The sequence below is a fragment of the Saimiri boliviensis genome, chromosome 9 (assembly GCF_048565385.1).
Source record: "Saimiri boliviensis isolate mSaiBol1 chromosome 9, mSaiBol1.pri, whole genome shotgun sequence".
Classification (NCBI taxonomy): domain Eukaryota; kingdom Metazoa; phylum Chordata; class Mammalia; order Primates; family Cebidae; genus Saimiri; species Saimiri boliviensis.
Genome location: NC_133457.1, coordinates 4068892 through 4085744, shown reverse-complemented (window position 1 = coordinate 4085744; position 16853 = coordinate 4068892). Strand labels below are relative to the sequence as shown.

The 16853-nt window shown below is 38.0% G+C and overlaps 1 protein-coding gene across 5 annotated transcripts in view; it reads left to right on the top strand.

The window, feature by feature from the left end:
* Window positions 1-16853, top strand: part of NAALADL2 (N-acetylated alpha-linked acidic dipeptidase like 2) — a 1288446-nt gene that overhangs the window by 91116 nt on the left and 1180477 nt on the right. For 4 of the 5 annotated variants that reach the window (XM_074405415.1, XM_074405414.1, XM_074405412.1 and 1 more), the window contains one exon: window positions 11342-11410. The gene's annotated coding sequence lies outside the window, so the exon portion shown is untranslated. Of the gene's footprint in view, window positions 1-10335; window positions 10427-11341; window positions 11411-16853 lie in introns of all 5 variants that reach the window. The other variant, XM_074405413.1, reaches the window with a different exon arrangement.

The window sequence follows — 16853 nt, the reverse complement described above, 5'->3', positions numbered from 1 at the left end:
AAGTCAGGATCCTAGTAGAGGACCATGAAAGCCTGTAAATAAGAACCTTTTCCCCATGTTTCTTCTTTTTTTTCAAAGTACATCTAATCGTAAAATAGTATGATAACAAAGAGCCATTTTTAGGCCCACTTGTTTGTTCTCCCAATTTATATTGGACTCAAATGCTGTTGCAATAGAAGATGAGTTTGTTTTTTTTTTTCTTTTTCAGCCATTTAATTTAAATTATCTCCAATTGCCTAAAAGGCACCATAGTCGTGAGTTCTTCGGGATGCTTACCATTGTCCCCATGTCTAAGAAGGACCTCTGATAGACACAGAGGCTTTTCTCAGTCTAGCAAGAGCTCTATTATTTTCCCCTGAAAATTCCCACCTCCTGTAGCAAAGCGTTCTGAAAGTAGATTATAAAAAATGAGTGGGCCATAGATTACTGCTTTCTCCAGTGAACACAATATGACAAAAGATGTATTTTTATGTATGCAAAGTACAGAACAAAAAATGTAAGTACGATAATGATAAGAAAATGCTGTTATGGAAAATTACAAATTTAGGGTAGAAAACAAGAAAAGGCCAAGACCAAGAATCCCCTACGGTGAGACTCTAACCCACAATCCTAGAGGGAATTCAATGCCCAAAACCCTAGAATGTGCGGGGACAGTGGCAAACAGTACCAAATGACAAGTAACTCAGAATACCCGAGTATTGTTCAAGGAGAGTTCCCATACCAAATGCCAAAAACCCTAGAGTATCTGGGGGACAACCAATGGTAACCCCCAACTGCCAAATTGGGGTGAGAGAACAATGTGACTCTGGCATCCCAGAGTCAACACAGTGGAGGCCCTCTCACAACCAAGTGCCCTGCCTTAAATAATTGCCCAAATACAGTTAGCAGGGAGCCAAAGCAAAAACTGCAAACAAAGCATACATTTCACTGTGGGAAAAACAATGACATTAGGGGAGAGAGACTGAGAGAATGGGCGACAAGTATGTAGTTGGTCAGGCGTGCTTCTGTCCAAGGCACCCAAATGGCAGAGGACTTTGAAGTGACCATGTACCCAGAGTACTTATTTCCCTGTTCACCCGATATCCGAGGGGGAACAGAAGGGACACTCACCCATCACCCCGGGCCGAAATGGTGCTGACCCGTCTCCAGCTTGGGGCCTGGGTGAAGGTTTCCCTAGCTTGGGTGAGTTTTGCTGCTGCAAAGGGATTGGTGCGCAGACTGGTGACCTGCCGAGTGGAGCGCTGGGTCTCACACTGCGGCTGCTGGCCTGTTCACTCAGCAACACTGCTTTTGCCTGTCAGGAAAGATGATGGCTCAGGAATGAGTCTTGGGCTAGTGTCACAGCTGTGCAGTGTTAGCAGCTCTTCAGTGTTTCGGCCTCTGTGTTACATAGCTGCAGCTTCTGTTGCTGATTTCACCTTGCTGCTTCACCACTAGCTCTGGTTGGTTCTCAGGCCACACATTTGGGCTCTAGATGATATAGAGCACTGGGTTAGCCCTGGAGGGTTCTTGGCTTCACCCAGAAAAGACTTCGAGAAAGAGCTGGCAGTGGAAGCAGGCACTTGCCTGCACTTGTTAAGTGGTAGTGCACAGCAGAATGACAGTGCACAGCACTTGCCCACAGACAGTGCACCCCGAGTAGTGGCATATGGGCTATTGGCTGGCAGTATGGATACCCACTTTTAATTACATACCAATAAAGGGGCAAGTTTTTCAGCAATCTCTAGAAAAGTGGTGATAACACACAGATGTTGCCGTTTCGTTTGTAAACTGTCATGGCGCTGATGGGACCGTTATGCTGATGGACAGCTAGGGAAACTACAGGTTGCCTTCACCACCGTTTGCTGGTTCTGGCCAGTTTCTTCATTTCATCGGGAAAGAAGTCCTGCTGGTCTCCTCCCTCATCATGAGAATGAGTAGAGATGGGCTAAATATGTGTGCTGTGGAATTTTCAGAGAGGGCATTTTAGGGGTGATAAGGCTTGAGCTGTACTATGACAGATGGGGAGAATTTGGGTAGATGAGGGGTAAATGGAAAACTTTGTGGGATTACCCAACAGCACGGCATAGAAGTGGTACTTTAGGAAATAATGTCAGGGAGATTGATAGTGCAAGAAGGAGACATTAGTGACTGGAACAAAGGATTTGTCCTGGGAAGTTACTAGATGTGAGAAGCAGGTACAGCTTTAAACCCAAGCAATGGACTGTTGCAAGTTCTTAAACTGGAAATGCCGTTATAATAATATGGTCTTCTGAGAAATTAACTTGAGCTGGAATTACAGGCAAGATGATTGGCTAGGAGAGAGTTGTGGACATTATGTACTAGATGAAGTCGGCTGAATGAGGGTGGTAATAAGGGAGTGAATGAAGAAATATAGTCTAAGTAATTAAGCTATATTTCACTGATACTTATTTCTTATTTACAAATACAGTACAACAATTAACTCATTCCAGAGACAGTAATTAGCAATCAGGTTAAATTACTTGATTACCTCTTTTACATTTAATTAACGACATTTTAAGAAAACTGCTTTCCTAAGATGTTTTATAGACTATATCATTTCTTTTTTGCCTTTCCCTTCTTTTTCTCTCCCTCTCCCTACTTCAGCCCATTTTCTCTATCCCACTCTTTTCTACTTTCCCTTCTGAAAGAACAAAACTTTAGGGTGGATTTTACTAAAGTAAAATCAATGAAATTAATCATGATTTTATGGAAGTATCATGTAAATGTGATTTAAAAGTCACATAGGCTGGCCAGGCACTGTGGCTCACACCTGTAATCCCAGCACTTTGGGAGGCCTAGGTGGGTGGATCACTTGAGGTGAGGAGTTCGAGACCTGCCTGGCCAACATGGCAAAACCCTGTCTCTACTAAAAATACAACAATGAGCTGGGTATGGTGGTGTGCGCCTGTAATTCCAGCTACTTGAGTGGCTGAGGCATGAGAATCATTTGAGCCCAGGAGGCAGAGGTTGCAGTGTGCTGGGATCTTGCCTCTGCACTCAAGCCTGGGTGACACAGTGAGACTCTGTCTCAAAAAAAGAAAAAAAAAATCACATAGGCTTAAAATGAAAACAAAACAAAACAAACAAACAAACAAAAAAACCCCCCAGTAACCCTCTAACACTTCTCTCATTCTTCCTACCCCAATCCAGTCCTGCTACTAAGAGGCAACCATTTCCAACTGTTCCAGTTTTTTCTTTTGATAGCTCTATGCTTATAAGGTTATTTCTTGATTTTTAAATTGTTTATATTACCCACTGACTTATTGTTTTGTTGGTTGAGAGTTTGTTTTTCCAGATCTGACATCCAGAAATCTCAAATATTTTTCCTTCATTTTAATTCAAGGTTATATCACATATGTTTGTTAAATTAGTAGTTTTCACATTTATAATAACTAAGTGAATATTGTTTGAACCAAAACACATGATTTTTTGCCTTTCTTGTACATTAAAAAAGTCCTAGAATTCTTTCCTTTTTTGTTTAGTTTTACTAAATCATTCACTATTTGATCCCAAATATTCCCTCGGAGATCTGTTTAATGGCTATCAATGATCTTTTAATTTTTATTTATTTATTTATTTATTTATTTATTTATTTGAGACAGAGTCTCACTCTGTTGCCTAGGCTGAAGTGCAGTGGTATGAACATGGCTCACTGGCAGCTTTGACCTCCTAGGCTTAAGTGATCTCATCTCAGCCTCTCAAGTTTCCAGGACCACAGCCATCCATCACTGTGCCTGGCTAATTTTTATAAAAAAACTTTTTGTAGAGACAAGGTCTTGCCATGTTGTCCAGGCTTGTCTTGAAATCCTGGGCTCAAGTGATCCTCCTGCCTTGGCCTTCCAAATATTGGGATTACGGACACAAGCCACTGTGCCTGGCCTCAATTACCTTTTTAAATGGTCAAATTCATAAAATAATTAGCTACATTCAACTATTTTGTTTTTGTTTTGGGCTTGGTAATGTTCCAGTTGTGACCCTTTGTTCTCCTTCGTTAGTTTTAACTGTCTTTTCTAGGCCAGGTAACTGTCATCTTGGAACTTTTTTTTACACTTTTATGTATTAGGTGTCTGTGTTACCTGCATCTAGTACCTTCCTAGGAAAGGGTTCCTGGGAAAGTTTTTCAACTCCTTACATGCCTGAAATGTCTTTATTCTACTCTCCTGTGTAATTGATAATTTGATTTAAAATAGGCAGCTTCTCAGAACTTCAAAGCCTCTATTATCTTGTGGTATTTCTTTCGGCAAATCAGAGTCCATGCTGATGGTTGGTGCTTCTTTACTCAGAAAATGTTATGATCACTTTGCTGTCTATCTATATGTCTTTTCAAACTGGTCTTCCAGCTTGGTGATTTTTTTTTTTTTTTTTGCTTTTATTGTTACTATTGTGATATTCTTTCTTGTGATTTTTGTCGTCATTTCTTAAACTTCTATTGGAAAAATGCTGGCCATCCTGGATTGAGTCTCTGGTATCCTATTTCTTGAGATTTCCCATTTCCTTTTGTTTCTGATGAGCTCCTTAGTGTAATTTTTAATTTTGATTTTCATAACTCTTAGAAACTCTTTATTCTGTGACTATTCCTATTGTATGGAATTGTATTTTTGTTTTATTAATATATAAATTATATATTTAATATATTAATTAATATTTTGTGGACCTCTTTCTCACTCTCTGCATTGTCTTTGTTTCTGTTTTCCTTTTTTTTCTGTTTGTTTTGGTCTTTTTCATGTTGAGGCATTTCTCATGTATTAAATAATGGTTAAATACTAATTTTAAGAATAAAATACTAGGAGCTGATAACTGTATGCTACCTCTTAGGTAGGATTTGTGTTTTATTTCACTATGGAATGATGAGGAGAAGGCCTCTCCATTTTTAATTATCTGGTGCTATTTTCTCAGGGAGTAGAAGGAACTGATTGAGGGTAGATCTGGGACAGGAAGAGAATGAAATTCCCACAAGTCAGTTTGTAAACTTCACCTAATTCCCTTGATTTAACTTTGCTTTTCGTGTTTCCAAGTTTGAGATACTCTGGTTTAGTCTTTCTAGGACATGTACCACCACTCTTTTGTTGGGGGAAGGTGAAAAGAGGGACCAGTCTTCTGGTTCTGCAGTCAGAGAACATTCAAGGTGTCCTATTCTTAACCTCTGCAGTTTTCTCCTGATTTTCATAATACCTGGTAATGCCGCTTACTGACCCCTGAGGGGCTCTGCAGTGCACACGGACGTTCCTTATTGATGACTTCCTCTGCAGGCTGTTACGGTGTACTGTGTGCTGTGCTAATTCAGTTACCCTTCTTCTACCCTTTTTCTGTCTTGTAGCAGTTTTTGTTTTTTGTTGTTTGATAATTCTTTTTGATTTGTTTTGTAGACAGTTTTGCTCTGTTGTTCATGCTGGAGTGCAGTGGAGCAATCTTGGCTTACTACAGCCTCGACCTCATGGGCTCAAGCAATCCTCCCACCTCAGCCTCTGGAGTAGCTGATACTACAGGTGTGAGCTACCACACCTGGCAAAGTTTTAAATGTTTTGTAGAGATGGGGTTTCACTATGCTGGCCAGTTTGATTTACAGATATGTAAATCTCTTGAATATCGTGATTTCTTTCCTGTTCTTTTTGCCTTCATGTGTAGTACTTTTTTGAAATTTCCCTATTCTTATTTTAGTTGGATTTGGGAATGGGAAGAGGTAAAGATGTATTTAACCAGAAATTAACTCTTTATTTTCAAAGAGAAGAGTAAGGCATTATATTATTCATTAAACAGATTAGTTTTTGTTGTTTCACAAACTTCATTTATAATGTGGGATAATGTTCTTTCTGTAAGTTTTGCTCTAGGTCATGTGGACCCAATTAGAATAGCAATAACATAATCATGAAAGGATGGTAAGTATCAATGAGGACCAGCTCTGTGGCACGCACTTGTTTGGGGAAGCAGCAATCGAGGAAGGGTTTACAGTGTGCCTACATAAACTGGTTCCTCACGTTCATATCTTTCCTCAGAATCACCTTCTGCAACTTCAGACTCAACTGCGCTTTTTCCTTCCCCTTCCTCGTCACTTTTTTCAGGGCCTCTGGCTTCACCTTCCTCCCCACTCTTTTCCGGGCCACTTCCTTCCTCAGTTTCAGTTTGGAAACTCCATTGCTGCTTCCCCCAACACACTGTCACATAAGTTGCCTTGGGTGTATACTCTGATTAGAAGCAGTGGCAACTAGTTTTTTATTTTTATTTTTGGAGACCATGTTTTGCCCTTGTCGCCCAGGCTGGAGTGCAGTGGTGCGATCTCTGCTTGCTGCGACCTCCGCCTCGTGGGTTCAAGCGATTCCCCCGCCTCAGCCTCTTGAGTAGCTGGGACTTCAGGTACGCACCACCATACCTGGCTAATTTTTTGTGTTTTAGTAGAGAGGAGGTTTCACCATGTTTACCAGGATGGTCTCTATCTCCTGACCTCATGATTCGCCCACCTTGGCCTCCCAAAGTGCAGGGATTATAGACGTGAGCCACTGTGCCCTGCCTTTTTGTTTTGTTTTGTTTTGTTTTTTATTTTTATTTTTTGAGACAGGATCTTGCTCTGTCGCCCAGACTGGAGTTCAGTGGTTCAATCTCAGCTCACTGCAACCTCCACCTCTTGGGTTCAAGTGATTCTCCTGCCTCAGGCTCCAGAGTAGCTGGGATTATAGGCACCTGTCATCATGTCTGGCTAATTTTTGTATTTTTGTACAGACAGGGTTTCACTGTGTTGGCTAGGCTGGTCTTGAAGTCCTGACCTCAGGTAATCTGCCGGCCTCAGCCTCCCAAAGTGCTGGCATTACAGGGGCGAGCCATCGTGCCCAGCCAGTGACAAGTAGATTTCTAAAGGGAATGAAGAGGCAGTTTCTGGGTGGTTTGCCAATAATTTACATTAAAATAATATAAGTTATTGATTGTTTATACCTTCTTAAGCTCTAGGATGTGGATTATTGTGTCCAGTGTGGGATTAGTAGGTTAATTGATAGCTACCTGTGGCAATAGCAAGAAATTTCCAGAGATGAATACATAGTTCAGAAGGTGGTGAGCAGGACATGATTGCTCTCTCCTTTCAATGCCTCTTTGGGCCTCACAATTTAAAAGGACTCACATTCCACAGACAAATATTATTTTCCTTTCTCAACATTCGGTTTTTTTCCTTAGATCTACATGACCAAATCCCACATTCTAATATACCATTTTTCTATATATATTTTTTATCTCATTTTGTCTTTCTAGAGCAATAGTTCTGGGTCAAGTGACATTGGGACATAGTTTGGTGAGAATAGTTAGAGCTCTTTAAACCTCAAATTAAAGAAAAGTTAACATAATTGTGAACACATTTTGACGTGTTCTCTGAAGCCTTTCAACTTAGGGCATTTAACAAAATGTTGAAATAGTAAATTATAAAAGAATTAAAATGCTTCAGCAATTCCTGCCTTGCTGATGTCATCCTGTTCTTGCAGCATAAAGCTAGAAGTGAAAGAGAAGTGCTTTCATAAATTGCCGAATCAAATGTAAACATGTGCAATCTTTTTGGGAAGCAATTTAGAGTATGTATCAACCGTTTTTAAAAGGTTCCTACCTTCTGACCTAGACATCTGATTTTAGAATTCTCTCCAAAGAAGGAAATCAGAGATGTTGAAACCACAGATAACTCTTCAAAATGATTTTGTTCATTATAAACTGTGTAAACACAAAATTGGAAACAACCTCAACTGATTCAGTGGGAGAACTATAAATCAATGTTGGTGAAACTGTATGATGGAGTATTATATAGCTCTTGAACAGTATGCTTTTAAAGGGTACATAACATACCATATGGAATTTCTGATGTGTTAAGTGAAAAAACAGAATGCAGAATTGTACTCATAGTATAGTATAAAGTGGGTTAAAATTAATGTACATATGCACAGAAAAAAACTTATGAAAAAATAAATCAAGCTGCAGATAGTTTTGTCTCTGCATTATTAAATTATAGACAATTTAAATGTTCTCACTAATGCTTTTGTACCATTTCTAGATTTTCTAAAGTAACTATGTATTACTTTAGAAATACAAGCTGGGTGGTCGAGATCATCCTGGTCAGCATGGTGAAACCCCGTCTCTCTCTCTCTCTCTCTCTCTCTCTGTCTCACTCTCTCTCTCTCTCTCTCTCTGTGTGTGTGTGTGTGTGCGTGTGTGTGTGTGTGTGTGTGTGTGTGTATAAATTAGCCAGGTGTGGTGGCATAGAGACCATCCTGGCCAGCATGGTGAAACCTTGTCTCTCTCTCTCTCTCTCTCTCTCTCTCTCTCTCTCTCTCTATATATATATATATATATATATATATATATATATATATATATAATGTGTGTGTGTCTGTGTGTGTGTGTCTGTGTGTGTGTGTGTCTGTGTGTGTGTCTGTGTGTAAATTAGCCAGGTGTGGTGGCATGCACCTGTAGAGACCATCCTGGCCAGCATGGTGAAACCCCATGCCTCTCTCTCTACATATAACGCTAATACTACAGGTATTATATTTATATATAAATAAATTAGCCAGGCATGGCGGCCCACACCTGAGGCAGGGGAATCGCTTCGCTTGAACCTGGGAGTTGGAGGTCGCAGTGAGTAGATCGTGCCACTGCTCTCCAGTCTGGCGTCAGAGCAAGACTCCTTCTAATAAAAGAAAAGAAAAAAAAAAATACAAAAAACACATAGTCTGTAAAAACACATAGAAAGAAAAACAGAAAAAAGAAATCTTACCAGTTTGCTGGTGACAGTAAGGCTAAGATATTTTAGTTCTTCCCTACCTTCATATCGCCGTTTGGGAATGGTGCTAAGAGGATAGAATTGGTCTCTTTACTGCACTGGATTGTTATTAACAGTTTTCTAATTTAGGAGAAGGTACTGACTCCTGTCGTTTTTATTGGCTCCTTCCTTCAGTTACCTGTCGACTCTCCCATCTTCTGTACCTTAAACACGACTATTGAACTGCCATAAATATGATTTATGTTGCTAATGTACATTTTATTGTTTTTATTTTATTTTATTTTTGAGACAGGGTCTCATTCTGTTGCCCAAACTAGGGTGCAGTGGCATGATCACAACTCATTGCTGTCCCAGTCCCCCTGGGCTCCGGTTATCCTTCCACCTCAGCCTCCTAAGTAGCTGGGGCTACAGTCATATGGCACCATGCCCAGCTAATTTTTATATTTTTTGCAGAGACAGGGTTTCAACATGTTGCTCAGGCGGACCTCAAATGCCTGGGCTCAAATGTTTCACCCATTTTAGCCTCTCAGAGTGCTGGGATTACAAGTTTAAAACATGCATTAGCAAGCCAGATGTGAGCCACCATGTCTGGCTTGCTAATGCATGCTTTAAATTTGTGTATTTTTATTTACAATGCAATTTTAAAGAAATTGGAACTGTTTTCTGACATGTTTTTAAAAACATTGTTAAAGGTTTCCTAGTGACAAATGTTATATATGAGAAAAGTTAGAGGTGTGTAATTGGGTTTTAGGAATAAAAAATATGGGGAAAAATCATCCTGGTTACCTCTAATTAATATTGGTATAGCATCTGGACTTTTTTTTTTTTTAAGTAAACAGTCATTTTTATGTAATTTAATTACTAATTGCAGTGATTTTAAACACCTGAGTTTCCTTTTCACTATCAATAAAAAACACTTTAGAAAATAAAAATTGGCCAGGCTTAGTGACTCATACCTGTAATTCCAGCACTTTGGGAGGCTGAGGTGGGCAGATCACCTGTGGTCAGGAGTTCAAGATCAGCCTACTGAACCCCATCTCTACTAAAAATACAAAAATTAGTCAGGCGTGGTGGCACATGCCTGTAATCCCAGCTACTTGGGAGGCTGAGGTAGGAGAATTGCTGGATTGAACCTGAGGGGTGAAGGTTGCAGTGAGCCGAGATCATACACTCCAGCCTGAGTGACAAGAGCAAAACTCTGTCTCAAAGAAGCGGAGAGGAGAGGAGAGGAGAGGAGGGGAGGGGAGGGGAGGGGGAGAAGAAAAGAAGAAAGAAGAGAAGAGAAAAGAAAAGAAAAGAAATTAATGCATGCATGATGTTGAAATGGAATGAAATGGGTGGGATCTAGATATTACTTAATGCTTTTATGAATTTCAGCTACACCAAATTCTTTTAGAATATAAAGTATATACGCAGCACTGCCAGTTCTGAGGGTATACTTTTAATGATAGAATATTTTTAAATGATTATTTTACAGCGTACATATTTTAAATTCCAAACACAGATAATTTGGTCAAATTAAATAATAAATCTGTAAGGTGGGGCAACAGATACTGTCTTAGTTTGTTTTCTGTTGTTTATAACAGAGTGCCTGAAACTGGATAATTTTTAAAGAGAAGGAATTTATTTCTTAAAGTCATGGAGGCTGAGAAGACCAAAGTTAAAGGGCTGCATCTGGTGAGAGTCCTGAGCCTGCATAGGGCATTCTATGAGACCTGCTAGCCCAGATCTCTCTTTCTCGTCTTTTAAAGCCAGCAGGTGCACTTCTATGATAATCCATGAATCCACTAATTTATGAATGGATTAATCCATTCATGAGGGCAGAGCCCTATGACCCAATCAGCTCTTAAAGGCACTATGTCTCAGTACTGCCATACTGGGGATTAAATTTCAACATGAGTTTTGGAGGGAACAAATACCCAAACCATAGCAAATACTATGGTCTTGAATATTCAAGAGATGGAACTATGCTAGGTGTTTTCTGTAATCAATGAGCAAACATTTATTAAGCATCCAGGAGCAAATCCTTGATCACTTTATAAAAAATGAAATTATAAAACATATTGGCTGTTTTTGATATGATTATCATAAAATATTGGAAGAGTGCAGTAATTAAAGAGCAATGTTAAAATAGTGCTTAAGGTCAGGGGCAAAGACTATGTTTGGCATAGGGTCAATAATGAAATACGGTACCTTAAAGAATACAGATATTTCTAGTTTTGCCACTCCTCCTAATAGATTAAAGAATCTTATGTTTGATCTAATTGAATTGATTAGTATCATGTGTGTTAATTTGCAGTCGTGGAAGGGAGCTTTTAACTTTCGTATTTTACCTTTAACTGATACAACTTTACATTTTCATCCACTGAAATGAGGATGACCAAGTAAGTGTCCTCACTGCTGTAGGGCATCGCTTTCTTCTCTTAATTGTACCTCCTAATATGCCAAAAAGTTGTCACATACTTTGGTTCCTCCTGGACTCAAATCTTATTTGTGACTCTATTTTTCCATTTGGTGATCTCTCAAGGCTTTGAATCTGTCCCCAGATCTAGTTGTTAAATAAGCAATTATTTTTTCTTTTGTGTTTTTTAGGAGGCCAAGGGAAGAAAAGGATAATTTAAATGAAATTTAGTTTATATAAAGAAAACGATTGAAAACACGGTAAGTTTTTATCTTTAGACCATTGATCTGCTTTATCCAGGATAAAGGCAGAGATTCAACCAAGTCTTTAATTATCATGAGGTATAAGAAATTTGTAAAGTATGCTTATGATATGTCCAATTGAGTAGTCTGTTTAAAAAGAAAATTTTATTGTATTGTTTATCTTTTTGGGGCAGTTGTTTACTTTTTTTCTTTAAAAATAAGCAATTAATCTAATAACTTGATAGCATTTTAAATAATCATAAAATATATGTAATAAAATGACTGCTATATGTTTTATCTATTAACTATGGATTGCTTTTAAAAATATGCCTTGAATAATAAAGGATTCTATAGTGCATTTTGAACATTATATGCTTTCTTTGTTTTTGACAAGATAGCAGTCTAAATTTTTTGAGTCTGCTCTTGGGTTTAAATGCAAGTAAGTTCATTCAGTTTTCTATCGGTGCTTTATTTGATACTACCAACTTTTTGTTTGCTGATGTATGACATGTGTAACCCAAGCTACTTTATGGTTAGTGTATGGCTAATGTATTACCAGATATTGTGGACTTTGTACATACTCCTCATGTAAGTTATTCAGATATTTGTTTGTATTGGGAAAATGTTATTTATCTAAACTCAGCATATCATTTAAAATAAAATGTCTTATGAGAATGAGCTGGATATAGTTGTTAGAATAGTAGAATCAGGTCTAACCTGACTAAAAGGCATATTTCAGATGGACAAAAGTCACCTGCTTCTTGAGTGTAGTGGAAGCTGAGAGAGCCCATGCTACTCCATCCAAATTGACTGTTACCTACCATGTTAATGGGTGATCAGAAAGCAATGCTTTTTTTTTTTTTTTTGAGGTGGAGTTTCACTCTTGTTACCCAGGCTGGAGTGCAATGGCGCGATCTCGGCTCACCGCAGCCTCCGCCTCCTGGGTTCAGGCAATTCTCCTGCCTCAGCCTCCTGAGTAGCTGGGATTACAGGCACGCACCACCATGCCCAGCTAATTTTTTGTATTTTTAGTAGAGACAGGGTTTCACCATGTTGCCCAGGATGGTCTCGATCTCTTGACCTCGTGATCCACCCGCCTTGGCCTCCCAAAGTGCTGGGATTACAGGCGTGAGCCACCGCGCCCGGCCAGAAAGCAATGTTTTAAGCAGTTTACTAATAACTAATATCCTAGGAAGATAGCTTGCCACTTAGAGTTTTAATGTGTTTTATGAAGTGAATTGCATATTGAGGTTAATTTGTAATGCATATTAATATTTCCCGTTTAATATAACAGGAAACAGACAATTGGTTAGCTTTTTCATGCTGAGTTTTAGGGGCTGTTTTACTGACATTCAGCAGAAGGCACCTGAAGTCTGTTTTGAAAAGTCTGATGTGGTGGAAGGCAAATAGGCCTTGGTTTCTACAGTCCTGTGTCAAATTCTGCCAGTCCTGCAGTTCTGTATACTTGGAGAAGTTTCTTAAGTGTCTGAGCTTCAGTTTTATCTTATGTAGAATGAGAATAATATTCCCCTTCTACAGTTGTTTTGAAGATTCATAAAAACATACATACAATAATCTAGTGCCTTGTGGTTACTAATCATATTAGTGAAAGCTATGCTGATGACTAATAATGTGTAATAATTAACTATGTAAAACAATAATAATAGTAAATTTTCTGTATTGTCTTTAATTGTTGAAACACTTTCAAATACAATATATTTTATCTTTCTGAAAGCTCAGACAAGGATTTTATTATCCTTGGCATCTCCTATATAGAATTCAGGAAGGTCACACACAGGGAGCTTAAATGACATGACTAGTCAATGATGAAGTAAAAATGTGAGCCTAATTGTCTAATATTAGAATTTCTGCTCTTTACAGAAGAAATACCAATTTTTCATTAATAGTTTTTAATTTCACATTCTCAATGACAAACATATCTATTTGGCCTAAAATTTTTAGTTAGATTAATAAATAAATTCCTGAAAACCAGGGATTAGTTTACTTTTTTACTAAAAATCAGTAATAGGCTGGGTGTGGTGGCTTATGCTTGTAGTCTCAGCACTTTGGGAGGCTGAGGCCTGAGCTCAGGAGTTTGAGACCAGCATGACAAACATGACAAAACCCCGTCTCTACAAAAAATACAAGTTAGCTTGATGTGGTGGTGCAGGCCTGTAGTCCCAGTTCCTGGGGAGGCTGAGGTGGGAGGATCGTTTGAGCCCTGGAGGTTGAGATTGCAGTGAGTTGAGATCATGCTACCGCACTCCAGCATGGGTAACAGAGTGAGACCCTGCCTCGAAAATAAATAAATAAATAAATAAAAATAATGTGTGGAGTTAGCACCTAATAATTCTTCGTAATTACACAGTGATTTATAGTTTCCTGAGTGTTTTTCACATGCTTTAATTAGTTGAGGGACCAGTGGGGGAAGGATAGGTGAGCATATACATATGTTACAGAGGATGACCTTTAGTCCAGAGTTTGTGTTTTGCTAAAGGTGATGAGATTAATCAACGGCGGACTTCTGTGTCTCTGGTATTTGTTTCTACTATGGTTTGTATATTAGGTTTCACCCAAGTGACCTAAATTCTATTTCATTCAGCACTTACAGAAAAAGTTTTATGTTTAAAAGCAGATGTTGTTGAAAATGCAAAATGAGCAAGACAAATTCCTTGCTTTTATAGATTTTAAACTTGGGAATAGGGGAGACAAAAACATATTTAAATGGTGAATGTTATAATAGTTAGAAGCATACGCTCAATTAGATGTATAAGAAAACAAAACCAAACAAATCTGGATTTGTATATTTGGTCAATCAGACTCCTAAAAGGTGTTAATAGTTTATGTGGAAGAAAGCTGGAAGTGACTATAGTTTTTTTTTTAAATCTAAAGCTAAGCAAATCTGCATTTTTGTTATTAAAGGAATTATGAACTATAGTGAGTTTTCAACAATGTGCTAAAATTTATTATAAGGAAAAAATAATTAAGCAAGATTATGTTGCTTTATATTGATGTTTAATGTAAATGCTTATGTGCTCATTAAATGTAGAAAGTGAAAAACTTAGTTCTGTATCTTAATTTATTCCACTTATGTTTAGGTGGGAATTAGATTTAATGAGTTATAGTAATCTTTAACATTTGATGTATATATCTTCATCTAGGACACTAAGCTCCATGGCACTTTAAGTTGCACATTAAGAAGAAAAATTCTTCCCTTGATTTCATCTGGGCATGAAAAAATTCTTGAAAAAATTGAGCATATGTGGTTTAGAGTTAGCGTCGTTCTCCATTTCTTTTGATTAATTCAGGAAATGAACAGTCTGGGCTTTCCACTGTACATTCATTTTAGTAATGGGTAATTTTTTGTTGTACATTTAAAGGTGCTGCTTTCAGATGAGTGTTAGGTAATTCTATCTTTAAGCATAATATAAACTGTTAGCTAAATGTGGCCATTTTAATTTAGCTAATAATGTTCTCCATGACATATTTTACAGGTAAAGTAGAAATTTCAATTTTAAGGAAGTCAGAACTGACGTTGTTGATGAAATTATACAATTGGATGTGACTACTAGCCTTGGTCTTTAGATAATGCTCACATCATATTTTATAAATCTTTTAAAATATTTATATTTTGTTTGGAAAACGAAAAAAATGAAAAATTACCCATTCTTGCACCACCCATTATGTGTACTTAGCCTTTAATAAATAAATATACATAAATAAAATCATATATCTTTAATGGTTTAATAACTTGATTTTTTAAAGTTAGTAATAGATCATGAATATTTTTCAATATTATTAAATATTCACTTATAGTTTAATGGTATAATTTAATAAATATACTGTGAAATAAATTATACAATTTCTCTACCTGCTTATTGTTGAACATGACACCCCTTTTTCTCTTTCTTCCCTTCCCTTCTCTTCACTGCCTCGCCTGCCCTGCCTTTTCTTCTTTACTCTTTCTCCTTCCTTCTTTTCTCCCTTCCTTCCTTTCTTCTTTCAAACCTTTTGATGTTTTCTCCATTATTAACACGTGACAATTTTAAAAAAAATCTATAAACCATATCATTTATTATTCATTTAGAATAATTTCATAGAAGTAGTACTGGTAAGTTTAAAAATATGTACATTTTTGAGGGTGTTTTAAAGTATTGTTGAAATTTTCTCCATAAAAGATTGTACCAGTTCACACTTCTGTATTTATGGTGTGCAAGTCAAAAAAATTTTTGTAGTCATATCTACCAATATTTTTTTTCCTTTATGTTGCAGGAAATTGTCTTAGTTCATTTGGGGCAAAATACTTTAGACTGGGCAATTTATAAACAATCGAAATTTTTACTCACAAATCTAGAGGCTGGGAAGGTCCAGATCAAGGAGCCAGAAGACTCTGTGTCTTGTGAAGTCCCATCTCTCATAGATGGTGTCTTCTATGTTTTTTCACACAGTAAAAGGGGCAAACAATTTCCTTTGAGTTTCTTTTTGCAAAGGTATAATCCCATTCATTAGGGCTCTGCCCTCATCATCTCATCACCTACTAAAGACGAAGCTCTTAATATTATTGCACTGGAGATTAGCTTTCTACCTATGAATTTTGGGAGGATGCAAATATTCAGAGCAGGACAGGGAGAAAATATAATATATTTTCCTCATTGCAAGTTTCGTGGCTCATATCCTTGTAAGGAAACAAAGAGCAAAAAGAGAAAAGCATAACAAATTTACTTAATGTAAGTTTTATGAGACAGAAAGATCTTCAGAAACAAAGACTCAAAGCCACAGGGATTTTTTTTTTTTTTTTTAGACAGAGTCTTGTTCTTGTTTTCCAGTCTGAAGTGCAGTGGCGCAATCTCAACTCACTGCAACCTCTGCCTCCTGGATTCAGGCGACTTTCCTGCCTCGGCCTCCAAAGTAGCAAGGTGCACCCACCACACCCCACTCATTTTTGTATTTTTAGTAGAAAAGGGGTGTCACCATGTTGGCCATGCTGGTCTCGAACTCCTGACCTCTGTTGATCTGCCTGTCTCAGCATCCCAAAGTGCTGGGATTACAAGTGTGAACCACTGTGCCCGGCCCAAAATTCTATTTTTTGAACAATTGTGCAGAAGTATGATTGGAGAGCAAAGGGGTATGATCTAATGGTAATAAACTGGGGAGGGACAGAGCAAGGCCTCTTTGTTCAGGTTCTGCTTGGCCTTTCTGTAAGCCATTCCTTCCTTCTGGGTATAGGGCACGGCCCCTCTAGAATGAGGATCTTATTATCTACCCCTCTAGAATGAGGATCTTATTATCTTATTATCTACATGGCCAGTTCTCAGGGGAAAAAATATGAGCGGTCACAGTGTGACCTTACTGTTTCCACTGCTTTCTCAGTTTCTAAAGTGCTGTATTTTGGGGTTGTGTTTTCCTGCACCCCATTGATGTTATTTGCTTTTGGTATATGCTTAGAGAGAAGCGTTTTCTC